This window comes from Phascolarctos cinereus, unplaced genomic scaffold (genome assembly GCF_003287225.1).
Source record: "Phascolarctos cinereus isolate Bilbo 61053 unplaced genomic scaffold, phaCin_HiC Scaffold_4;HRSCAF=312, whole genome shotgun sequence".
Lineage (NCBI taxonomy): Eukaryota > Metazoa > Chordata > Mammalia > Diprotodontia > Phascolarctidae > Phascolarctos > Phascolarctos cinereus.
This window is the reverse complement of record NW_027555847.1, coordinates 372,213,550-372,239,814: the sequence shown is the minus strand read 5'-3', so window position 1 is coordinate 372,239,814 and position 26,265 is coordinate 372,213,550. Positions and strand designations below refer to the sequence as shown.

Here is a 26,265-nt window from a genome sequence, read left to right as displayed (position 1 = left end):
TACAATCGAGGTGGGGGGGGAATAAGGCACAAATACAGAAAACTACAGTATGCTTTTGCAATTAAAACAGATGATAATTGCTTCAGAACAGAGATTTTTAACCTAGAATCTGTGGACTAATTTTTTTAAAATATCTTGATAGGGGCAGCTAGGTGGCACAGTGCATAGAGCTCCAGCCTTGGAGTCAGGAGGACCTGAGTTCAAATCTGGCCTCAGATACTTGACACTTAACTAGCTGTGTGACCCTGGGTAAGTCACTTAACCCCAAATTGCCTCACCCAAAATAAAAATATATCTTGATAACAGTAATACAATATCCTTGGCTTCCTTGGTAATCCTATGTATTTTACCTTGCATATTTAAAAACATTCTTTTGAGAAGGTGTCGATAGGCTTCAGCAGACTGCTAAAGGGGCCATGGCACAGAAAAGATTAAAACCCCCTGGTTCAGAGAGATGCTGATTGAACAACTTAATAAGTGAAGGGGACAGGACAGCCTTCTTCTGAACTTCCAAAGCTCTTTGTTTTGTACCTTTTCTTTGGCATTCATCACATGCTCCCTTGTATTGCTACAAAGTTGGAAGATTTGGGTTTGATTCTCTGCTCTACCGTTTCTGTGTGACTGAACAGTCATTCAAAAGCTCTCAGAACCATGGTTTTCTTATCTGTAAAATGGGCATAATAAGACTTATGGTACCTATTTCATATAGTTGTTGTGTGGAAAGGACTTTGTAAATATTAGAATGCTGGAGAATGTCAATTCTGCAAGGATTAGTTAAATGTCTACTCTGTGCCAGGTGTGGATGCGAGGGATGAAAATATTAAATGAGACAGTCCCAGCACTCAAAGAGCTTATCCTCCATCAGGGGAAATGTACATAAGGACAAACTGTATGGGAAGTGCATATGAAATAGTTGGGGAGAAGAAGAGTGGGACTATGGAAGGATCACGCTTCTAGCAGGTGGCATTTGAGCTGACCTGTGAAGGAAGTTGGGGAGGTAATGAAGCAGAGTTAATATTAATAAATTATTAACTTCTTGAGGGTAGGAACCATGTCTCATACATAATTGAATCCCATGGTCGTAGCCACCATGCCTTCCATATAGTAGGTGCTCAATATTGAATGAGTGAGCAAATGAGATTATGGCCTGGAATATTCAGTCAGTAAGCATTTATTATGTGCCTACTATATGCCAAGCATTGTACTAAACACTGGGGATGCAAAGAAGGACAAAAGATAGTTCCTGCCCTTGAAGCACTCACAATCGAATGATTGTGCCATTGATTAAAGTATCTTGCCTATGGCACAGAGAAAATAAGGAGATATCCAACAACCCTGAGCTCTGCCTCTTCTCATCCACTTCCCTTTTTCTCCCTGTCTTCCTAACCCATTGTAATCTGACTCCAAAGCTCAGTCAACCAAAAGCACTCTTCAAAGTGACCAGCAGTGTCTTATGTCACAAATACAATGGTCTTTTCTTGATCTTCATCTTTCTTTACATCTCATATTTGACCCTGATCATCATTTCCCCTACATGCCCTTTCCTTTGGATTTGTGTGACAATACTCTCTTGATTGTCCTCCTATGGGTCTGTGTTCTCCTTCTTAGTCTTCTTTGCTGGATGAACTTACATGTCACTCCTTCTGTCACAAGGCTTTTTCCTTGGCCTTCTCCTCTTGCTATACCCTCTCTTTTGATTTTGTCACCTTCCGTGAGTTCAATTATAATAAGTGGATGACTCCTAGACCTATATGTCCATCTTTTTTCCCGAGCTCCAGCATCTTATCACCAAATTGGACATTCTGAGTGGTGTCTAGGGAAGGGAGTTTTGATCTGGGGACTCACAGGATGGGAGTGGAGCCATAAGACAGTCCATTGACATGTCTTTTCCAGTAGCAATAGTAGTCTTGGGTTGATTACTGTTCCTCGGGGTAAAAAAAATGGTGGAAATTGGGGCATGAGAGAGGAAAGAAAGGAGGGAAATGTTCCTACAGTAGTAAGGCAGATGACCAGATATTTTTTCATTCCATTTGACCCACTGACTTGACCAGTAATGGAAATCCTTCATTAGCTGTCTCTTTAGTTCAGGGCTTTCAACCTTGCCCTGAGCCAAGCATCTTTTCTTTTTTGGCACATACTAGGTCTTTCTCTCTATCTATCTCTCCTCACACTGGAGGATGGGGCATGGTTTCTAGAATTCTGTTCCAGATAGAGAGGAATGGGGCTGTAGCAGGGCACGTGGCAAGAAGCCCAGATGTCCTCTAACTGGATGATCTTGAGCAAACTTCAGGGCTTCATTTTCCTTATCTATAAAATGAGGTTGTAGAGGATCTACAGCTGTAGATCTGTTGATGTTATCTCTAAAAATCCCTTCTATCATGCTGTGAATTACTAATTAGGGTATGGGTAGGTGTGCCACATCAGCAGATTTGGAGTGAGGAGCTGGTGAAATTTGCTTGACAGCTTTTCCTAGAACAGAAGATTCTTTTTGCAGCATTTTAAATTGTGTGTAATATGTTTGACAGTTCTTGAGTTAATATGGGAGCCCTTGAAGTTTTGGAGATAGATTATGATGAAAAACAGTACTTTACCCTTATATAACATAGTTTCTCCAAGCATGCAAATGGGCTTTGTAAAAGGGAAGCCACATCTTGTGTTCCAAGACAGTGTCTCCTTCCCCTTGCAGGTAGGTAACCAGGACCCATGATTCAAGTACACACCATTGCCCATGACTGTAATTTACTGGAACTTCCTGCTGAAAGCCATCCATAACACTCACCTGTGAACTAGTTTACAGAACACACTGTTGCTGTTGTTGATGGTGGCAGTCATTTCAGTCACATCTGACTCTTCGTGACCCCATTTGGTGTTTTCTTGGCAAAGATACTGAAGTGATTTTCCATTTCCTTCTTCAGCTCATTTTCCAGATGAGGAAACTGAGGCAAACAGGGTTAAGTGACTTGTCCAGGATCACACAACTAGTAAGTGTGTGAGGCCAGATTTGAACCCACAAAGATGAGTCTTCAGGCCCAGCAGGTTATTCACTGCACCACCTAGAACACATGGTGAAAACAACCCCCTCCCCAAAATTCTTAATAGGCTTGAGGTGATCAGCCTGGCTGGAGTCAGGGGTATTAAACTATAATCATGTGGTTGAGGGAGGGGTAGATTGAATGTGTGATTTCATCGGTGTGAGGAGCTTCCAGTGATTAGTTTCCTCTGCCAATGCAGACCAGCACCTTTCTCTGCAACTTCTGGTGTTAGAAAGTTGCCCAGGGTCACTCAGTCAGCTGTTATGTGTCAGGGACAGACCTTGGACCCAGGTCTTCCTGATGCAAGGCCAGAACTCTGCCTGCCACGTGATACTGTTTCTCTTAATTCCATGTTGATGGTCTAAATGAAGATGTTTTAACTGGCGAGTATAGATATGAGCTACATGCCTACCTGAGAAAAGGTAGATAGAAGGTAGGAGAATGGCAGCTTTGAAGCATTAAAGAGGCTGACTTGTTAGACAAATAGACTCTTTTGAAAGCCTAGAAAGAAGAATCTTGGAAGATTTTTAGAAAAAAAAATTGGAGTTCAAAAAAAAGTAAGCAGCTAGGTGGTGCAGTGGATAGATCACTGGCCCTGAAGTCAGGAGGACCTGAGTTCAAATCCGGCCTTAGACCAAACACTTGACACTTACTAGCTGTGTGCCCCTGGGCAAGTCACTTAACCCCAATTGCCTTTAAAAAAAAAAGAAGAAGAAGAAGAAGAAGAACCAAGCATGAATAGATTGACTATGGAAGGACTGGTATAATCATCCCATTAGAAATGTATTAAAACCAAGAATAGAAGATTGGGGGTGAGGGAGTAAAGAAAGATGGAAGGACAGAGAAAGAGGTAGAGAAACAGAGAGCTCAGAGGGGAACTTAGTATGTGCCAAGTGAGGGAAGATGCTGGTCTTAGAGTAAGATTGAGTGCCCAAAACTACAAAAACAGCAAATGAGAAATTTCTAAGGGTTGAATCCAAAGGTTACTGGCCAAGTCAGTGGGTCAGGCAGTGTGAAAAGAATATTTTCAATCTGAAACTGAAATGAGAGAACCTGGGATGTAAACAAAAGAAGACTGGAGAAATGCGCTAGAAAGAGAGTTTAGCCTCCACTCTGGGGGAGAAATAGAATGATCTAATAAACAAAGACTGGTAGACCAAGAATTAGGACCTGTTAACAAGAAGGGGAGTCAATCTAAGATGCACCCTCTGAGCTCTCTGGTCCTTGAATTCAACACTGAGCCAGTCATTCAGCCAGTAAGCATGTATTAAATACTGTTGATGTTCCAGGCACTGTGTTAAGTGCTAGGGGTACAAAACCAAAAGTGAAGCAATCCCTCTCCTAAGGGAGTGTCGAAGAAAATATATTAATGCTGTGCTATGTGTTTTAGGCACAAGTGTGCCAGAAATGGTGTTATTAATTTAACTTTAATATCCAAACATTTTTAACCTAGAGAGAAATCCAAACTGGCATAATTCCTTCCTTCCTTATCCCACCAAGCCCACATCTAGACCCTGACAGGATTTTGAGATACATAGGAATTTTGAAAAAAAAAGTTTATAATATGTTAAAATACAGACCTATAATGATTACCCAATTTCTTTCCCTGACCATTCCCCTCAAGTGTTCTCCCGAAGTCATCAATAGAGACCTCCCCCATAGATAAGTAGCTCAAGCCTTTTTGATTAACAGAAGGAGGTCATTCCTTTGGGTTGGTCACTGGCAAGTTGCTTCTGGAGATGGGGAAGGCAATGATCTAAAACCAGGCTTAAACTTTTTCCACTCACTACCCTCAGCCCTTATTAAACTGTGGGTCTCAACCCCATTTGGCATCCTGACCCACAGTTTAAGAAGCGATGATCTAGAACAGAGATTTTGTCTGGTTTTAACCTCTTGGTCCATTTTTTGAGACCTCTGCCTTTGTTCTTTATCTTTTACACATTTTCAAATACAGACAGTCCTAGAAAAGTTTTGTAGGCCAGATAAATATTATTTCCTAATGTTTTCAGTTGAAGTGAAAAAAAAAGGTTTTTAATATGCTTCCACCCCCAGGTCTGTACTAAAAGTTCAGTGGAGTTCCCTGAGCTTATGTTTCATGGCCCTGGCCTGGGAAAAATTGAGGGGCTGCCTTGGTACCATGAGAAGGCTTTAGAAAATAATTACTAGGGAGGATACATGCAGTCAATCAGAAAAACTTCATCACACTTGAGCAAGATTGAGCCTGGAGGAGAGGAACCAGGGGGCTTACTGAGTTCAGGGCTTTGTGTTTTCAGTGTGTTGAACAGACATGGGGTGGGAAACGGTAGCAGCTTTGAAGGACTTCAGAACTTAAATAAAAGAGAAGTAACTGGGGCAGCTGGGTGGCCCAGTGGATAGAGCTCTGGCCTTGGAGTCAGAAGGACCTGAGTTCAAATCCCACCTCAGACACTTGAAACTTACTAGCTGTGTGACCCTGGGCAAGTCACTTAACCCCAATTGCCTAAAAAAAAAGAAAAAAGAAAGAAAAATGAGTAATCCTGACTCCTTGGCTTATAATTGCAACCTGGTGGTTCTCAAAGTATAGTCTATGGACCACCAAAATCATCTTGTGAGTCTTATGATAGTGCTGATAACAACAGCCATGCTTTTGTATATATGTACATATAGCCAGGGGCAGCTACATGGCACAGTGGATAGAGCATTGGCTTTGGAGTCAGGAAGACTCATCTTCATGAGTTCAAATCCAACCTCATTCACTAGCTGTATGACCCTGGGCAAGTCACTTAACTTCACCTCTGTTTCCTCATCTGGGAGAAAGAAATGGCAAACCACTCCAATATCTTTGCCAAGAAACCCCTAAATGAGATCATGTAGAGTCAGACACAACTGAACAGCAACATACGTAGCAAGACAGAGCATAAAATATGTCCACACATGGCTTCTATATTTTGTACTCAGCTTATCCTTGAGTTTCTCTTCATAGGTGTTACAATAAAGCCAGAACACTGTAGTTGGTTGGCTTCTACCTTCACCTTATGGTATCCCTTCTGCCTAGCTCTATCCATGCCAAGAAAGTAGGGCAGAGAATGGAGAGGACCTAGGACCAAGGAAGTTAGAAGACAGCTGAATTTGGCTTCTGGAGAGTGGTAAACAGGCCAAGTTGGCCTTAGTAAAACTGTGATGTTTGTTTGGGTGCCCTCCCACCTTTCTTTCTATTTTCTTCTTCCTCCTAACCATCACCAGTCCTCCAAGGCAGGCTGCTTCCTTTACCCTATCTTGGCCTCGATTTTCTCCCTTTGACATTGTGACTCTAGAATTAACTGATTCAGTTTTGCACTGTCCCTTTAATTCTTTTAATTGCCCCTCTCTCCTATTCTAACCCGGGATTACTCCTACCATCCCATCCACTTCTCTTCTACTTCCTTCCTATTGGACTCCCTGGAGGAACTCACAATGGTACTGACCGTCCATTTCAGATTTGTTATCTAATCTTGCTAGGCTCTCACTACTACAAAACAACCTTTTTTGAAAAATTTGTCCCTGACTGGCTTTCTATTGTAGTTCTCACAGAGAAGTTCTCTTTTCTCTAAGTGACTCTTCCCTCTCAGCAGAGGATCATACTTTATTAAAAAAAAAATTGAAGATATGTCATGAATTCCCTCTTCTTCCAAATACAATACCTCAAATCCCATCAACATTGTCTTCCCCATGTCTAAACTGTTCTCCCTTCTTACTTGTAGTGCTTTTCTCACAAATATCCTTTGAAGGAGCACTCATATCCATTTTACATTAATCTTCAATTTATCCTATATATATTTTGTCTGTGCATAGTTGTTTGTATGTTGTCTCTTCCGTTACACTGTGAATATATAGTGTATACATAGTACATACACATAGTATATACATATAGTAAGCCTTGTTGAATTGAATTGAATTATGTTATAATCCTTACCATTGCTTTGATTCAAAGACCCCTGCTTTGATGGCTTTATCAGTATTGCCTTCATCATACTTTGACATCAACTCACAATCTCCACCTGAATCTCTCTTTACCTTTAATATTAGGAAAGCACTGGAATTAAATTAATCCATCTAGGGGTATCAAAATCTGAATGACCCTTTGACTTGACTCTCCTAGGGCAGGGAGTGGGCATTTGTCAACTAAAGGCAGTAGAATATAGAGGAAAGAACATTGGACTTGTAAGCAGGACACATCTTGGTTCAAATTCTCCCTCTGGTACTTATTAGTTGTATGTCTCTGGGCAAATCACTTAAGTTCACTGAGTCCAAGTTTCTTCGTCTGTAATCAGTCAGGCAATAAGCATTTTTAAGCACCTACTATGTGCCAGGCACTGTGCTAAGTTTTGGGAATACAAAGAAAGACAAAAGTCATTCCTTGCTCTCAAGACATCACAGTCTAATGGAAAAGACAATGTGCAAACAACTTTGTACAAACAAGAAATATACAGGATAAACTGAAGATAAATGTAAAATGGATATGAGTACTCCTTCAAAGAATATTTGTGAGAAAAGCACTTCAGATATTGTATAAATATGAACTCAGCCCAGATGAATTTCTGGGAGTTATAAAAGAGATTTATGTGTAAAGGACCTTCCTCTTATATAACAGCATAGCCCATTCTACCAGCCCAGGGAAAAGAGAGGGAGAGAAGGAGAAGTGGTAGCCCTGGCTCCTTCCTTCTTGCCAGAGGACCCCACCAGACTGAGGGAATTCATCCCTTGATTACCAGGCTAAGCTCTAAAGTAGGTGCGGTTGTTTTCTAGTTGCCATGCAATAGAAGAATTATTTTGCATAAGACAACATTTGTGTTAAATTTGCTTTGTTGCAGGTTCTACACTGTTCTCACATATGCTAAGTCGTGATAGTTTGCAGCTTATGTCAAAAATTAGAGGCAACATCATTCCTAGCCCCCATTCACTCATTCAACAGGCATTCATTAAGCCCCTCCCAAACATTAAGAACTCTACTAAATGCTGGGGATGCAGACAAAAAGTAAAAAGGTGTCTGCCCCCAAGGAATTTACAGTTTCATAATCAGTTAAGGTATTGAGAGACATAACCTCATTGGTGTTTCATACAAATTCAGTTTAACAAATATTTATTAAATCTGTTTGCGCAAGGCACTATGCTGGGCTGTTCTCTTCCCAGTACATTCAGATGAATCACTTATGCCAAATATACCAACAATGAATGTATTAAGTGGATTAGAAGGTCTTCTCTGGGATCCTTCGCTCTTGTGAAGTAAGTATTTTAGTCAAATATTTATTGACCACTTACTGTTTGCTAAGCACTGTAATGGGATGTGAAGGAAAGACATTGTTCTGGCCCTTAAGAAGGTTATAGTCAAGGGGCAACTAGGTGGTGCAGTGGATAGAGCTCTGGCCTTGGAGTCAGAAGGACCTCAGTTCAAATCCAGCTTCATACACTTGATACTTACTAGCTGTGTGACTCTGGGCAAGTCATTTAACCCTGATTGCCTCACCAAAAAAAGCAAAAAAAAAAAATTTTAAATAAATAAAAAATTAAAGAAGCTTATAGTCAAAACAATTTATAATCCCATGAAAACTTGCTCTAAGTCATTATCAGTTAGAGAAATGCAGATTAAAACAACCTTGAGATATCATTTTACACCTACCAGATTGGCTAAAATGAAAGAAGGGGAAAGTGACAAATGTTGGGGAGGGATGTGGAAAAATTGGGACACTAATTTGTCATTGGTGGAATTGTGAACTGATCCAACTATTTTGTAAAGCAGTCTGGAGTTATGCCCAAAGAGTTATTAAACTACCTATACCCTTTGACCCAGCAATACCACTACTTAGTCTATTTCTGAAGATAATTTGGGAAAAAATGTTTATAGCAGCTCTTTGTGGTGGCAAAGAACTGGAAAATGTAGGGATACCCCTCAATTGGGGAATGGCTAAACAAGTTGTGGTATATGATTGTGATGAAATACTACTGTGCTATAAGAAATTATAACATGGAAAGGCTTGCACAAAATAATGAAGAGTGAAATGAGCAGAACCAAGAGAACATAGTATACAGTAACAGCAATATTGTTTTAAGAAAGACTTTGAGTGAATAAGTTATTTTAACCATTATAAATACCCAAATGAACTATAAAGGACATATGAAGAAAGGTGCTATCTGCATCCAGAGATGCAGATGCAGAAGTATGTATGGAATAATTTTACAGACATATGTAAATGTGTGTGTGTGTGTGTGTGTGTGTGTGTGTGTGTGTGTACCTATTTGTGTCTAATGGTAGCCATTTCTAGAGCAGGGGCAGTGGAAGAAAGAAAAAGAAATTTACATGATAATTTTGTTGTAGATCTGAAAGGAATAGCAAGTTGTGCATAGCAGATTTACAGTTTCATATGCAATCATCTTTTTTATTGTACTGTGCTATGGAAATACTTGTTTTATTCCATAAATTTAAAATTTAAAAAAATTTTAAAAGCTTATAGTCCAGTTGTGCAAACAAGACTAAATTAAGTGTTAAAAAATGATATTTGATAAGTGCTAAAGTGTGCTTAGGACTATCAGTGTTGTAAGGTAGTCAGTCAAGAAACATTCATTAAATGCCTGCTATGTGCCAGGCACTGTACAAATCACTGGGGATGCAAAATACAGTCCCTGCCCTCAAGGAGCTCAGGAAGAGAAAGATCACCGTAGACTATAGGAGTCATAGAAGGCTCCTTGGAGCAGGTGGGACTTTCTCTTGGCCTTAAAATGAAAGGTAGCATTTAGATAGAAAGAGAGAAGGCATTTTAGTTGGGATAACCTCAGTTTCCTCTTCTGAAAATGAGGAGGTTGAATTAATATTCTGTAATTCTGAATTTGGAAGCTGATAAGGCCATTAAGTTCAAAAAATCACTGCTGTCTACCCAGTGTTGAAAAGTAAATCAGACCCTCCTCCTCTTCCCCCCCCCCACCAAATTCAGAAAGAATCCTAGGAAATGTCCCCTCAGTGACACATGTTACCTGGGCGGTCATATATAATCAAATACAGGATAACTAATGTAATCCTAGAGTTATCGATATGACCGGTGAGCCCCCCAGCTGCCCAGGAGAAAAAGCTATCAAGGAAGCCCTTGGTTTTGCTGTACCAGTGAGTGCCCTTTAACTAGCTCAGGCCCATAGTGTCTGGGGTCATAGGTACCACAAAACAGCAGAGCAGGGACTTCTTTCTGTGAATTTGAGCTCTTAATATTCAGTTTTCTATGTTAATAATGATTACGTCCAACATCAGATAAGGAAGAGACTGCTTTGATGCTTGCACTGTATATCTATAGCTTCCATATCGTTTTTTGTCTTGATATTAGAGAGAGTTTGAAAGTGTCAAAAACCTCCCACTCCAGAGGTGAACAATGGGGAGAGATGATCCCTGTTAAGGGAGACTTGTGCAATTCTTCTAGCTGGGTTTTCAAGGAGCATTGACTGATTGATCCAGTCTGTGCTTGAACATCCACAGGGCCAGGGAACTTACTCCCTAATGGGACAACCCTTCTCATTTTCAAAGAGCATCATTTTGGGGGAAGTTTTTCCTATTTATAGTGAGAGGAAATCTGTCTCCCTGTAACTTCCACTCAGTGGAAACCAAATTATGTTTTCTGAGGCTAAGCGGAATAAGTCTTATCCTTTGGGACCCTAATTAACCAAATGAAGTGGTTATTGGGTAGGTACAAGAAAATTGTTGGCTGAAATAGGGTCCTAATAGTGACAGGCAAAATCAGAGTGCTATTCCCATCAGAACCTCTTGTAAGATATTCCTTCTGTGGAAAATAGGAGTTGAAACTTTTTCTTATCTCACTAGACTGCTGAGTGAGTTCATGGCTGATTTTCAAATAGTTTCTTAATCTCATGGGACGACCACTCTTCTATCTCTATTTCTCTCAAGTTTTCTTCCAACAGCAGCAGCAGCATGATTCAGAAAAAGAAGTGACTCACCTCTGGCTGCAGACAAGGAAAACCTCTGTCTGTCTGTCTGTCTGTCTCTGTCTCTCTCTCTGTCTCTTTCTCTCTCTGTCTCTGCCTCTCTCCCTCTCTCTCTCTCTCCTTTCCCCTTCCTCCCTCCTCCCCATCTCTCTCCTCCCCTCCCCCACTCATTTCTCTGTTTGGAGAGTTGAAATTAACTGTGTAATTTGGGGCAAATCACTTAACCTGATTGGGCTTCCTCAGTCAAAAGAATGGGTGAAACTAAATGATTTCTAAGATACACCTTTAGATTTCCACAGTTCGGTGATTGTGAGAAATTCAAATGCAGAGCCATCACTCAGCACCCCTCATAGCTTTAACATCCACAGGTATTATTGAAATTGAATAACTTTTCATTGCCCAGCAGAATTTGGATTTGGAATCAGAAGACTTACATTTGAATCCTTGCTTGGCCACTTTCCTCATTGGGTGATGGGGAAAAGTCATTTCCCTTCTCTAAGCCTCAATTTCCTTATCTGTTAAATGAGGCATGAAATGACCCCTGAGGTCCCTTCTAGCTCTAAATCTATAATCCTATGATCCTAATTAATAAATTATCTAATAATAATTTTTTACTGCTGGTTGGCCACAGTTTGGCCTCCCACTGAAAGCAGGGTTTTATATTGATTTAACGTTAAGCCATTTTATGTATTATTTTACTTTGACCCACAGGAAAACCATCAAATATTAGCAATGGAAGGGGCTTCTGAGATTTAATATCCTGACGCCCTTGTTTTACAGGGTGAGAAAACTGAGGCCCAGAGAGGTTAAGTGAGTTCCTTGAGGTTACAAAGCAGAGCCAAGAATCAAACCCTGGCCTCTACATTTCACTAACTTCAGTGCTTTTCCCACTGCACTGGAGTGTATTTATAGAGACATTAACTTGAATACTGTGTTGTTTGAAGATGAATGAGATGATAAGACTGCAGGTCATTTCTAGTCAATGTACCAGAGAAAGGAATGATATCCCAAGGGTTTCTAGTAAATAGATTTGGGGTGATTGCTCAATTGATCATTCCAAATTTAATTATTTAGTACTGACTGCAGATTCAGAGTGGGAGGGAGGGAGGAATTTGCTGGTGTATGTGTTTGGTCTTCCTCCACTTATTTATCTTCTTTAATAAAACGATCAGTGGAGATATCTGAAGGAAAACTGTAAAAAAATGGCCCTTTAGCCCTAAACTGTCTATGCTGGGGAATCTCAGGGAAATGATTTCCATAGTATCTGTTGTTTTGAACCATGAGGCACTTCAGTTAGAATCAAGTTGGACACCTTTATAAAATTATTGGGGGGAATAATGCTGTAGCCACCCTACTTCTGGCCTGCTCCCCTCACTTGCATTCACGCTTACAGTTTGGGGTCATCAGAAGGCAGCTGCTCACTTCTAAGATAGTCACTCACCACCCTACCAGTGTCGTTCTCATTAACAGTTGACAATTATTTTAAACTAACAGTATTTACTAAAATAGCACATAATAAGAACGTTAGCTATAAAACCTTCCCACCATAAACCTGGAGCACGCTGTCACACAAATATACCCAAAGTCCATGAGAAGAGTGAGTGCAAACTTAAGAGTATACTGGTAATAACGTATTTTTTGTGGGGAACAAATGTGACCAAAGTGACTCGGGGCCTTAGGAATTACAGGGCTTTGAAATCTTTCTACTTCCTCTAATGTCCTCTCCTTTTTCTCTGCTAGACTTTTTATTTCTGCTAGGCTGGGAGCTGAATTGCCAGCCTCACCCCCCCCCCAACCTTTTACAATGTGAAACAAAGCATCACTTGAAGTTTTTTTTTAAAAACCCTGATATCTGTTCATCAATAAGCACTTATTAAGTGCTTACTGTGTACTAGCTTCTTGGGGTTACAGAAAGAACATGAAACAACCTCTGCTTACAAGGATCTTATATTCCACAGGAGAGAAAACATACAGATATGACTACAAATGGAATAAATATTTTTATCTAAACATTGTCTGTGTTTTGTTATATTTTTATTTATTTTGCTTAATATTTCCTGATAGTGTTTAATATGTGGTTTCGAAATCAGTATGCACCACCCCTTTCTATTTGAGTGTGACAGGACTAATGTTGAAGGCAAAGAATTGAGGAGAGATTGCATTCCAGGCATGGGGAATAGCTAGTCCAGAACAGGAAGACAAGAGATACTGTGCCATATGTAAGGCAAAGAGAGAAGTCTAGTTTGGTTGGACCATATAGTATATGAAGGGGAGTAATATATAGTAACACTTTAAAGATTGCTTAGGACAAGGTTGAAAAAGACTCTAAAAGAAAAAAATTATCTTGTATTCTAAAGGCGATTGGATGCCAGTGGAGATGATTGATGTGATCAGATCTGTGTTCAAGGAAAATTCCTGTGGCAGTAGTGTGTAGGATGGAGTAGAATGGGGAGAGATTTGAGACAGGGAGACCAATCAGGTTAGAGCAATAATCTGTGTGAGAGGTGATGAGGGCCTGAAGTAAAGGTAGTTATGCAAGTGAAGAAGAGTTGACTATGAAAGATAGTATGAAGGTAGAAACAGCAAGATTTGACAACTGAGTGAATACACAGGGTGAAAGAGATAGAAGAGGCCAGGATGATGCTAAGGTTACAAACCTGAGACACTGTAAGAAGGGTGGTTCTTATGAAAGAAATAGGGAATTCTGAAAGAGGGAAGATTTGGGGAGGGGGGAGAAAATGACTTCAGTTTTGCACATAATGAGTTTGAGATGTCTCCAGGATGTCCAGTTTAAAATGTTCAGTGGGCAATTGGTGAAGCAGGACTGGAGTTCAAGGGAGAGACTAGGTCTCCAATTAAGATCTGAGAATCATCTACATAAAAATGATAGTTCAACACATATTCACTGATGAGATTATAGGGAGAAAGAATGCTGTAGAGGCAGAAGAGAAGAGGGCCTAGGACAGAACCTTGGAGAACACGTACAATTAGGGTGCATGATATGGATCATATGCCAACAAAGGAGATTGAGAAGGAACAGTCAGGGATCTCAGAGGCAAATCAGGAGAGAACTGTCTCAAAAATACAGGGAGGAGAAAGTATCCAGGAAGAGAGCGTGGCCCATATAGTCAAATGTAGCAGTTAGGTTGAAAAGAATGAGAACTGAGGAAAGACCATCATATATGGGAATTAAGAGCTTATTAGACACAGCAGTTTCAGTTGAATAGTGACATCTGAAACCAGATTGCAAAAGGTTGAGGAGCTCATGGGAGGAGAAGTGGACGTGACCAATGTAGGCAATATTTTCAAGGAATTTGGATGAAACACAGAGAGGAGATTAAAATGAAAGCTTGAGGAGATGGCAGGGAAGGTTTTGGTGTTTTTTTAAGGATGGGGGAGACAGTCATACCTGAAAGCATTAAGAAAGATGATAGGGGAGGAACATTCAAAAGAAAGGGTATGACTGAGGATGCAATATGCTGGAAAAAATAAGAGGAGATAGGAAAAAGTGCACATGTTGAGAGATTGGACTTACCAAGGAGGAGAAGGGCCAGCTCTTTGTAAAAGACTGGGAGAAAGGAGGAAGGTGTGGAGATGATATAAAGGGGTTTTGAAATGAAGAGAATGGGAAAAGAGGGAGCTCAAATTGAATGGCCTTAATCTTCTCAGTAAGTAAGAAACTAGGGCCTCTGCTTGGGGTGGGAAATAGGGAGCAGCTTGAGGAGGAAAGAGAAGTTTTAGAATAGCTTCAACAAGGAATGAGGTAAGGAATCAACTGGGACAGAATAGAAGTGCCTCGCTGCTGTGAAGACCCAGCTGAGGCAGGGGAACATGATTTTGTAATGTACCCAGTCAGCGTGGTTATGAGACTTCTTCCTCCTACATTCAGTGGCTCATAAGTAGGAACAGAAGTGGGAGGAGAGTGATCCAGAACTGAGATTTGGTAACAGATGTGTGGTAGTAGAAGAAGGGCGCAAGAGATTTGAGAGCAGAGGAGGGGGTACAACAAAAGTGTTAACTCTTGCATTGACATTGAGGAAAAGTGAAGTCAGAGTAGGAGTAATGGCCTCAGAAAGTACTGAGGAATGGAAAAACTGGAGGTTTCAATGAGATTCAAGAATAGGTTCAGGAGGGGTGGGGTTTGGGGAGAGGTGGAATGAATGATAGGAGGCTGAGGCAGCTAGGTGCACAGTGGATGGAGTGCCAGGCCTAAAGTCAGGAAGACTCATCTTCCTGAGTTCAAGTCCAGCCTCAGATACGTACTAGCTGTATGACCCTAGACAAGTCACTTAACCATGTTTACCTCAGTTTCCTCATCTGTAAGATGAGCTGCAGAAGAAATGGTACAACCACTCCAGTATCCTTCCCAAGAAAACCCCAAAAGGGGTCACAAAGAGTCAGACAGGACTGAAATGACTGAACAACAACATAGTCAGATAGGGAAATGTTGTATCTCCAGGGATAGAGATGTTAATGGACTGGGACCTGTGTCTTATCTTAACTTCAGATCACACTCCCACCCTCCCTCCAACCTCCTTTACCCCCAGGGTTCTATATGAAGTTAGCACTTAATAAGTACTTCTGGCTGTTGCCCTTACCACAGCCCAAAAGGGTACTAGTCCCAGCAGAGAGAGATGAGTAGATTGCACAGATATTCTGTCTTTAGGCAACTGGTGCACACTAGGTGATTCTGCAGTGGTCTTTGCTGGACAGGTGGATTGTGTTGACATCCTAGAAAACGTGGCACCCAGAGGTCTAGAACATCGTAGGGTCCAGAGAGCATGGGGGGAGGGGTCAGGATGTGGATCTCAAGGTACTTTTGCACTATAGGCTGTTCCTGCCTCATAATACTTGTATGAGTGTAATTAGAGCGAAATAACCATTAAGGAGAGGTTGTGAAGAGATTTTAAAACAGTTAGGTTGTTATGGACTGTTTGTGTGTACATATGAACCTCAGGTTGTTTGTAACAATAGCTGAGCCACTTCCTTCTATCTTAGCAAAGGTCTCTATGCATTCTTGTCCAGGCACCAGAAATGTTGAGAGAGGCAGCAATGGGCATATTTTGAAATGAGCTCTGGTCATTGTTGAGGAAAGCTAGGGTCACTTCCTGGCTCTGCTGCTAACTTTTCATGTGACTTTGGTTCAATTTCTTCATCTGTCTGGGCCTCAGTTTCTTCTTCTGTAAAATGAGAGGATTGAGGGGCAGCTAGGTGGCATAGTGGATAGAGCACCGGCCCTGAAGTCAAGAGGACCTGAGTTCAAATCCGGCCTTAGACACTTGACACTTACTAGCTGTGTGACCCTGGGCAAGTCACTTAACCCCATTGCCTCACCAAAAAAGGCAAAAAAAAAAATGAGGGGATTGAATGAGATGATAACTGGAATACCTTCCAGCTTGAATATTCTGTAACATCTGTGTGGCTGGGGTGGAAAGAGAGACCCCACAAATCCAACCATCTTGATTCATTTATCCTAGGAATTTTTCTTGTCTGAGAAAATAGGATCATTGTGTCTTAGAGAGGGTAGGAGACATCTCTCAAGTTAACTTAAAAAAAAGAGATGGTAATTTAAAATAATTTTGGCACTTGGTTGCCATGGCAACCACATCCCTTTGCAAAGAAAGGGAAAGCCTTATTGGGGGAAATAGAAGGCAGGGGGGAAGAGATGGAGAGGAAGCTGACATATGGCTCTGGAAAGAGATTTAAATGGGAAAGAGAAGGAAGGGGAAAACAGTCACTGAATTGGAGTCACCAAGTGACATAGAGCAGCCAAAGAGACAAATATGTGTGGGCATGGGTGTGGTATTACCTATCACTGTCAGGTTTCTTCTTCCTCTGTTTCTTCCTCTAATAGTGGTAGGTCTGCTCAGGTGGCTAAAGAGCAGCTTACAGAATGGAGGAAGGGAGAAAAACAGATGTGAAGGGACAGGAAGTAGGGCTTGTGGCAGGATAGCAAGATCCTCTAGCCCAGGGGTGGGGAACCTGCGGCTTCAAGGGCACATGTGGCCCTCTAGGTCCTCAAGTGCAGCATTTGACTGAATCCAAACTTCACAGAACAAATCCCCTTAATAAAAGGATTTGTTCTGTAAAACTTAGACTCAGTCAAAAGGCCACACCCAAGGACCTAGAGGGCCACATGCGGCCTCAAGGCCACTGCTTTAGTCCTTTTTCATTTGGTGACTTTAATTCTGTTTCCCACCCCAAATGTAAGGGGCTACTTGTACCTTCTCTATCTCTTTTTTGTCTCTGGCCTTTTAAGCATAGTAGAAGAGAGCCTTCTACATTTTGATTTTGCCTTCTCCAGAGCTACCACTCTCTCTCCAGCCCTTCCCTTCTCTTATTCACTAAGCACTAAGTGGCAGGTGTTTAGGTGGGGGAGGGGGGGAGAAGGGATAGTTTTCAAGGTTGAGGCTGGGGTGAATAAAGGTAGGGTTGATGAATGGTGAGTCAAAGAGAAAGATAAAAGGAGAGGGAGCACAAAGAGAGAGAAGAGATAGTTGCCAAGTAAGAAGGAGCTTTCAGAGGGACAAAGTAACTGAAAGTGAGATCCAGAAAGAAGTGGAGAAAGGAAAGGGGGAGACTCAGGATGAGGAATGGGATTGACAATGGAGCAGATGAAGTGAGCAGGAAGCCTCTGATGTGTGGGAAATTTTCTGCTGAGCAATTAAAGATGTGGGAGCTGAGATGAGGGAAGAACTTGAATGTGTCATCCAAAATGGCCTTGGAAGTTGGCAGGGCACCACAACTTCCCAACTTGGCAGCAACACATTGACTGCGTCAGAGGAAAGAGAAACAGCATGTGGAAACACTAGCAGGATTATGCCATTTGGTGTGATTATTAGACACTATATATAGGCACTTGATACTAGCAAAGGGACCTACTCTGGTTATTCCTAACAGAAGGCTGAACAAAGATGATGGATACTTTTATGCCCATTTCACTGCTGAGGAAACTGAATCCCAAAGATGTCAAGTGACTCGCTGAAGGGACCACAGCAGGTGAGTACCAGAGGACTCAATCATATCACTTTTGTGCTGTCTCGTATCATGCTGCCCATAGATACTTCATGCACCAGCCACCACAGGGAGCATCAGTTGATGTGAGGCTGAGGTACCATGCTATAATAAAAAGGACTCAGGACTTGGAGGAAAGAGTAGGTGGCTTGATCTGAGTGTACATACTAGCTAAATAACTCAGCACTTAACCTCACTTTCCTTGTTTGTAAAATGGAAATATTAGTTTTGATTCAGACATAGGTCACACTTCAAAACTGATTTTTTTAAAGAAAAATGTATAGAGAGATACAGACATGGATGGGGGAAACTAGGTGGCACAGTGGATAGAGCACTGGGCCAGGAGTCAGGAGAACCCGAGTTCAAATCCAGCCTCAGTCGCTTACTAGCTGTGTGACCCTTGGCAAGTCACTTAACCCTGTTTACCTCAATTTCCTCACCTGTAAAATGAGCTAGAGAAAGGAAATGGCTAACTACTCTAATGTCTTTCCCAAGAGAACCCCTAATGGGGTCATGGACACAAGTGAAACAGCTCAACAACATAGATATAGATAGATAAATATAAATACAGATATTCAATGTAAAATGAAACATTAGGTTCACTTAGGTCAAAATGTAGCCCTAGTCAATTGAATAAGCCTAGATAGTTTGGGAAAAACTAATATGTCCTTTCTCAGGCACATAGCCTCATCCTGGGAAACCCGAGGAATGTCAGTGTCTGGGTCATGCACCCCACATCTCCATCTGCTCTGATAAAGCTTTCTGCTTCTCAAATTCCTCCTGCTAGATTTTAAGTTCCTTGACGGCAGGATGTTTTTGTCTTATTTATCTTTACATCTGCCCCCAATGCCTAGCACTCACTGTTCACTGCGTGTAATATTATACATATGGCATTTGATAAATATTCATTGAATGAACTGATAAAGTCAGGGGAATATCGGAACCTTCTGGAAGATTCGGAAAAGGCAGTTTGGGTTAAGGCCTGTTTCAGATTATCAACTAACACTTATTAGTACCTAGTACTGTGGTCCACGATGTAGGGGGATTTAAAGAGGAAACAAGCCATAACCCCTGCCTTCAAGGTGCTTATAGTCAATTGGAAAAGAAGACAGATGTACAAATAACTTCAAGGATAAGGACTGAACCTATGATTTCGTTGGTATGCAGGGGTGGGACCTCAAGGCCATAGGTTCCCCACCCCTGGATGTGAGGTATTCCTGATGGAGGAAAGACGCTCTACTAACACAAGTGAATACCTTTACTGCTACCTATAGACTTAGAGAACCTGCCTTTCCTGATCCCTTCCCCCCCCCACCTCTATGCCCCGACCCATCCACACACCCCCATCCAGACTTTGTGTCAGAAGAAAGACTTGAACTCAGGTCTTTCTGGCTTTAAGGCCAGCTCTCTCTCTCCTAGTTTTCTCAGACAATTGTAACTATAACTCAAATAACTATATAACAAGTTATAATACGATAAATGCACGTAAGAGTTTCAAACAGTGGTATGAGAGATTTGAAACAGCTGAGATCACGTATAGCTGGAAGATCAGGGAAGGCTTCAGTAAGGAGGAGGCATTTTATCTAGATCTCGATTAACAAGGAAGGATTCCAACACACAGGCACTGGAAACCTTAATGAGAAGGAAAGAAATCATTCTAGACAGTGTGAACAAAGACTTGGAGGTGAGAAAGTGTAAGGTGGGGGAGGAGGCTGCTTAGCAATTAGCCTAGATTAATTTAAATATAGAGTTTGTGACTAGAAATAATAACAGAAAGGTAGTTTGGAATCTGATTGTGCAGAATCTTGACAGATTGAATTCCATAAAGAATGGGGAATCCTCTGAAGATTGTTTTTTGTTTGGTTGGTTTTTGGTGGATGGGGTTGGAGTGCTATAAGAAGATTCATGTGGGTAGTGGGTATAAAGGATAGTTTAGAGAGAAGAGATAAGAAGACCAGTTAAAAATCTCTTACGCCAGTCCTCAGTAGGAGTAGGAGTGGAAAGGAGGGGGTGAATGAGTGGGATAATGCAGAGTTGGAATCAGACAGAACTTTTCTGCTACTTTCTACTTTGTAATGCTTCTGCTCTTAAATCAAGAGAGAAAGAGAAGTCAGCCTGGGGGTGTAGCATTTACCTAGGCTTGGTAAACAACCTGAAATTAGCATCTTGTACTTGACAGTGTGTTGATCTGAGAGCCTTGGAAAAAGAAGTAAACACTTTGGGGAATATCTCACAGCCACCTAAACTTGTTTTGTTACCGAAGCGAATCTGTGGTAGACATTCTGTTATTGGTGTGATGCATGAGACTGAGCTCGTGTCCAGAGCTAGCAGTAAAATGCCTGTAGTAAAGGTTTATTTAAAAAATAATAAGAGACTGAGCTCATGTCCAGAACTGGCAGTAAAATGCCTGTAGTAAAGGTTTATTTAAAAAATAATAATAATTGGTGCAGTGAATTTGGGATCAAAGAGCATAGATCTGAATCCTGTCTTTGCTATTTACTGCTTTTATGACCGCTGCCTTTTCATGTAACCTCTCAGAGCCTCAGTGTCCTCATCTGTAAAATGAAGGAGTTAGACTAGGTCATCTCTGTGGTCCCTTCCAGCTCTAAATATGTGAGCCTATGGTAATTTTTCATAAAGTTCACAGTCTTTTCAAGACCTCTCCCTTATCCTTCCCTGATATCTGTGGTTCTCCCTGATCTCTCCCTTTCCTGAGCTCTCAACTGAAAATGTCCACACCACACTCAAAACAGCAGCTTCTCTTTCATTTGAATCATTTTCTGTTTGTATGTCTTATCTCCTCAGATAGATTGTAAACCCTTTGAGAAAAGAGGTAATGCCTTAACTTTTATATCTCCTATAGTACTTCTGTGTCTTCACTGTAGTTGGAGAATTTTTTCAGAAGTGACCATCTCTACAAAGAAAATAAATACAAAGATATAAAAGTAGTTCAATACAAGGTAATTGAGAAGGGAGGGCACTGGAAGTTGAGGGTAGAGAGGAATGAGAATGAAGAAAGGCTTCATGCAGAAGATGGTGTTTGACTTACATCTTCAAGGAAGAGAAGGACTGGCAAAATTGGCCAAATGGAAAAGGAGGTCCAAAAGCTTACTGAAGAAAATGCTTCCTTATAAATTAGAATAGAGCAATTGGAAGATAGTGACTTTATGAGAAATCACGACACAGTAGAGCAAATCCAAAAGAATGAAAAATTAGAAAACAATGTGAAATATCTCATTGGAAAAACAACTGACCTGGAAAATAGATCCAGGAGAGAGAATTTAAAAATTATTGGACTATCTGAAAGCCATGATCAAAAAAAGAGCCTAGACATCATCTTTCAAGAAATGATCAAGGAAAACTGCTCTGATATAGTAGAACCAGAGGGCAAAATAGAAATTAAAAGAATCCACAGATCTCCTCCTGAAAGAGATCCCCAAAGGAAAACTCCTAGAAATATTATAGCCAAATTCCAGAGTTCCCAGGTCAAGGAGAAAATATTACAAGCTGCCAGAAGGAAACAATTCAAGTACTGTGGAAACACAATCAGGATAACACAAGATTTAGCAGCTTCTACATTAAAGGACCGCAGGGCATGGAATATAATATTCCAGAGGGCAAAGGAGATAGGATTACAACCAAGAATCACCTACCCAGCAAAACTGAGTATAATCCTTCAGGGGAAAAAATGGTCATTCAGTGAAATAGAGGACTTTCAAGCATTCCTGATGAAAAGACCAGAGCTGAATAGAAAATTTGACTTTCAAATACAGGACTCAAGTGGAACATGAAGAGGTAAACAGGAAAGAGAAATCATGAGACTTATTAAGATTGAACTGTTTACATTCCTGCATGGAAAGATGATATTTATAACTCATGAGACCTTTGTCAGTATTAGGGTAGTTGAGGAAAAAAATTATAGTATGTATATGTAGATAGATAGATAGAGGGCACAGGGTGAGTTGAAGATTAAGGGGTCATATCTGGAGAATAAAATTAAGGGATGAGAGAGGATTATACTCGGAGAAGAAGAAAGGGAGAGGTAGAATGGGGTAAATTATCTCAAAAAAAAAACAAAAAGAAAAGTCTCTTACAGTGGAGGGGAAACAGGGGAAGGTGAGAGGGAATGAGTGAATCTTATTCTCATAGGATTTGGCTTAAGGAGGGATAACATACACATTCAATTGGGTATGGAAATCTGTCTTACCCTACAGGAAAATAGGGGGAGAAGGGGACAAGAGAGCAGGGGGATGATAGAGAGGAGGGCAGATTGGGAAAGGGGGTAATCAGAAGAAATACTTCTGAGGGACAGGGTCAAAAAAAGAATAGAATAAATGGGAGGGCAGGATAGGATTAAGGGAAATAGAGTTAGTTTTTCACAACATGTCTACTATGGAAGTGTTTTGCATAACTGCACATGTACAACCTATATTGAGTTGCTTGCCTTTTCAATGAGGGTGGGTGGGGAAGGAGGAAGAGAGAAAATTTGAAACCTAAAGTTTTAAAAACCTATGTTTAAAAAAAGTTTTTACATGCTACTGGGAAATAAGAAATACAGGAAATGGGGTACAGAAGTCTATCCTGCCCTACAGGAAAATAGAAGGGGAAGGGGATAAGAGAAGGGAGAGAGATAGAAGAGAGGACAGACTAGGGGAAGGGATATTCAGAATGCATGCCATCTTAGGGTGGGGGGAGGGGGAGATGGGTGAAAATTTGGAACTCAAAAACTTGTGGAAGTGAATGTTGAAAACTAAAAATAAATAAATTTATATTAAAAAATAAATAAAAATTTTTAAAAATCTGCCCTCAGACACATAGTACCTGTGTGACCCTGGGCAAGTTAAAAAAAAAAAAGGAAGAGAAGGACTCTATGAAGTAGGGGTAAGGAGAAAATGCATCCCAGGCATTTGGGATGGCCAGTGCGAGGAAGTAGAGACTGGAGGTAGGATGTCCTATAAAAGGGCCAGAGAATAGGCTATTTTCATTGAGTCATAGAGTGTAGGATGAGGAGTGATGCCCAATAGGGCTGGAAAAAGAGGTTGAGACCAAGTTGCATAGGGCAGAGTTATCTAACATGCACCACACAGAACCGAGTGAAGCCCAAACCAGATTAAAGTGTAATTGGGAAACATTTAACAAAATAAATAAAAATACAACAAAACATAGATGAAGTTAACATGTGGTTTTCTAAGTCAATATATGCCCACAGGGATCCTTATTTACAGTTTAGTGACCCTTGTTTCTATTGATTTGATATCACTAGTGCATTGGTTTTAAAAGCTAAGCAGAGGAGTTTAGATATTCTAGAGGGGATAGGAATTCATTGGAGTTGATTGAATAAGGGATTCACATGGTCAGATTTGTGTTTGAGGAAATTATCTTGGCATCATTGTATAGGACAGAGTAGAGTAGAGAAATACTTGAAGAGGGGAGAGTAGTTAAGAGACTATTGATATAATCTGGGGAGGAGGTGATGTCTAAGTTAGTATCTGTGCTAGTAGAATAAAGGGTTTGGATAAGAGAAATACTGTGAAGGTAAAAATGTTGAGGTTAGAGAGAAGTTTGGAAGAGAGGATTTGGGGGGAAATATAGTAAGTTCAGTTTTGGACATGTCGAATTTGAGATGTTAATGGGACATCCAATTGGAAATGTCCAATAAGCAGGTGAAGATATGAGACTGAAGCACAGGAGAGAGTCTCGGGATAGACATTTAGAGCAGTGGGTCATCTGCAGAGATGATAGTTCAACCTATGGGGACTGATGAGACTATGGAGAGAGAATCTAGGGGAAGAATAGGATAGCATTTTGAAGAATACCCACAGTTGGGGGGTGTGATATGGCTAATGAACCAGCAGAGGAGATGGAGAAGGAGCAGTCAGACAGGTAGAAGGAGAACCAGGAAAGCAGTGTCATGAGTGTCAGGTGCAGCAGACAAGTCCAGAAGTATTTGCTCTGAGAAAAGACCAATATATTTGGCAACTGAGAAATCATTTGTAACTTCAAAGAAAACAGTTTTCAGTTGAATGATAAGGTCAGAAGCCAGACTGCAATGAGAATAATAATTACCCGGCAAACCCCGCCCCCCACAAATTAAGGGACACAATTTCTCACACATTCCTAGCAGCCAGTAGAAAACTTTCCTGGCACAACTCATGGTAAGATAGGATTCGAATTTAAATTCTCCTGACTTCAAATGTAATGTTCTTTCCACATTCTTTTTCTAATTAAAAACATATATATGCATATATGTATGTATGTATGTGCATATATACATACATATGTGTATGTGTGTGTATATAAAATGTGTCAGATGAACCTTTTTGTAACTTTTATCTGATCATAACACTAAATTCAGTTCAATCTGTTCAGTCTTCATAGCTCTATTGTTCCTATAGCATGGTTATCTGCTTCCCAACATAAACCTAGAAAGGACATTACTCACAAGGAAGAAAAAGAGTTGTTAATCATAGGGAAACAGTTGGTACATTACTCCATTTTGTATCTTGCATAGGAAAAGCAGAATAAGGTGGTTCTGAAGGTCAAATGTAATAATGTCATCCACCTGTATTTTTAGAAATATTTGCTATGGGCTTGATGAAGTTAACAATATGCCAAATTTAACACTTGAGCTGTACATTTTCCACTCTAGTTCCAATTGATCAGAGTGATTCTGTAAACTTTGGTATATCTTTTATCAATAAGACTCCCATTGTATTATGCTCCAAGCTTACTGAGGCCAGGCACAAGTGGTTGGTTGTTTGAAGAATCTATTTTTGCTAACACTAGGGATGTTAACTTTGCAATTTCTGCAACTGCAACAGATTCACAACTAAAAATAATTTGTACTGTTCCATGAGGGGGGGAAAGGAAAAAAGGAAAGATTTCAGAACTGGCAGCACAAAGCTGCTTACCCAGAGCATCACAACTTTATCCTCAGCCAACATTGGGTGTCTTTGTGTTTCTTCTCATCCATCCATTCCATGCTGAATCTACCCAAAGAGGTTTTCCCTTAGCAGGGGAATGGTAAAGGATTCTGACCCATGCAGTAATGGCTTTCACCATGAAGCAAAGAGGACACAATCTCTCTTATTCCTTCCCTGAAGAGCACTTTTCTCTGAGGCCCTTCTGGAAATCTTCCCACATTGACTCTTTTCTTCCCACACAGGACCTCTTTGTTTATGTCTTAGTCGAAATAAGAAAATGCCAAGGAGCCCAGAGAGGCTTATGCTGACCTGAAACAGCCCTGGTGTTTCAATCCTTTCTTCCTTTCTTTCTTCACTCCTTGGTAGCATGAAATAATGGAAGGAACATTGAATTAGCTATGCTGAGATTTAGCTCCTCAGCTTCCTAGCTATGTGACCTTGAGCAAATCACCACCTTTTTGGGCTTCAGTTTCCTTAAGTGTAAAATGATGGAGTTGGGCTGGGTATTCCCTTTCAACTTTAGAATTTTATGAGTCAATGATGTCTTCAGATCCTCTCTAATGTCATATAGAGTGTAGTCCACTTAGTTCCGAGCGAGAGTCAGAGAGGTGAAGTAGGGTAGAGCACCAGCTGACCAAGAATACTCTCACATCATTGAAGTATAGAATGTTGGCATTTGAAGGAACCTTGGCGATTTTCCCATTCTACAGATTCAAACATTCAAGAAACATTGATTAACCACCTAGTCAAGCACTGGAGATACAAAGACAAATATTAAATTGTCCTGTCCGCAAGGAGCTTACACTGTATAAGAAGCTGAAGTCTAGAAAGATAAATGACACGTGAGGTCATACAGCTAGACAATGTAGGACTGCTGTTTGGATCTCCTGATTTCTAGACCAGAGATCATTCTCCTAAGCCATTAAGCAAACCTTCTGGGAGGTGAGGCTTCTGGAGGCCAGGTTAAAGGTGGTGCCCAGCAGAAAGCTGTTGTCCCCAGGCCTCTGTAATGAGCAGGTTATCTTACAGGCCACTGGATGAGACCTCCCAAGCACCCTGGGGTTGTCTACTTCAGCAGCAGTCAGCCTTCCCCCAAGTCCTGGTGATTTTCCAATTACTACAGAGCATTAAAATGCCTAGGTCATTACAAGGAGATGGAGCCTAGTTTGTGCTGGTTTTCAGAGCTGAACTAAATCCTGATGAAGGGCTGAGGCTGAGGGTTAGAAAAGAAACAAAATGTAAACCTGTGTGACCGCATATATGTTCCATCCCTTTTCTCTACTAAGTATGAACAGCTTGGAGCCTCTGAGTCTCTCTCCGAACTAAATTCCAATATGAGTTTGGAAACACCAGATCAG

The 26,265-nt window shown here is 40.8% G+C and overlaps 1 protein-coding gene across 3 annotated transcripts in view; it reads left to right on the top strand.

Moving 5' to 3' along the window:
• MAPK4 (mitogen-activated protein kinase 4) overlaps nucleotides 1-26,265 on the top strand; it is a 220,303-nt gene that overhangs the window by 99,918 nt on the left and 94,120 nt on the right. Inside the window, exon 1 of one of the 3 annotated variants that reach the window (XM_078153261.1) lies at nucleotides 17,823-17,969. The exons of the other annotated variants lie outside the window; for them this stretch is intronic. The gene's annotated coding sequence lies outside the window, so the exon portion shown is untranslated. Of the gene's footprint in view, nucleotides 1-17,822; nucleotides 17,970-26,265 lie in introns of those variants that run through there. 3 annotated transcript variants of the gene reach the window in all.